This window comes from Tupaia chinensis, unplaced genomic scaffold (genome assembly GCF_000334495.1).
Source record: "Tupaia chinensis unplaced genomic scaffold, TupChi_1.0 Scaffold000468_1, whole genome shotgun sequence".
NCBI classification, from domain to species: Eukaryota; Metazoa; Chordata; class Mammalia; order Scandentia; family Tupaiidae; genus Tupaia; species Tupaia belangeri.
In genome coordinates this window covers 1,171,071-1,171,458 of record NW_006159977.1, presented here as the reverse complement: position 1 = coordinate 1,171,458, position 388 = coordinate 1,171,071, and positions in this window count along the sequence as shown.

Here is a 388-nt window from a genome sequence, read left to right as displayed (position 1 = left end):
GCACGCGGCCCCCACCGTCCCCAGTGGATAGGCAGGACCAGAAATCAAACCCAGGCCTCCCATGTGCTCCCAGCCTGCGGAGCAGTGTCTTAGCCCCACGCACCTCCACCCTGGGCTGTAAGCCACCTTTAGTGATCCTATTTCGTGAACATACAGGTGTGGAGTGCCGGGGTCCAGCCTCGGCAGTGGTGTGTGGCTTGTACACAGGAAGGCGACACAGGTGATCAGGAACAAAAAATTAGACTGAGACCTCATTGCTCCTTAACATGTTCTCAGCTGGCCACAGCCAGAGCCAGCTCCAGGCTGCTGCGCTGTGGCTATTAAAACGTGTATTTATTGAGGGATGTTTAGTAAGTAAGGAGGGGGAGGGGTAGTACAAAATTTACTC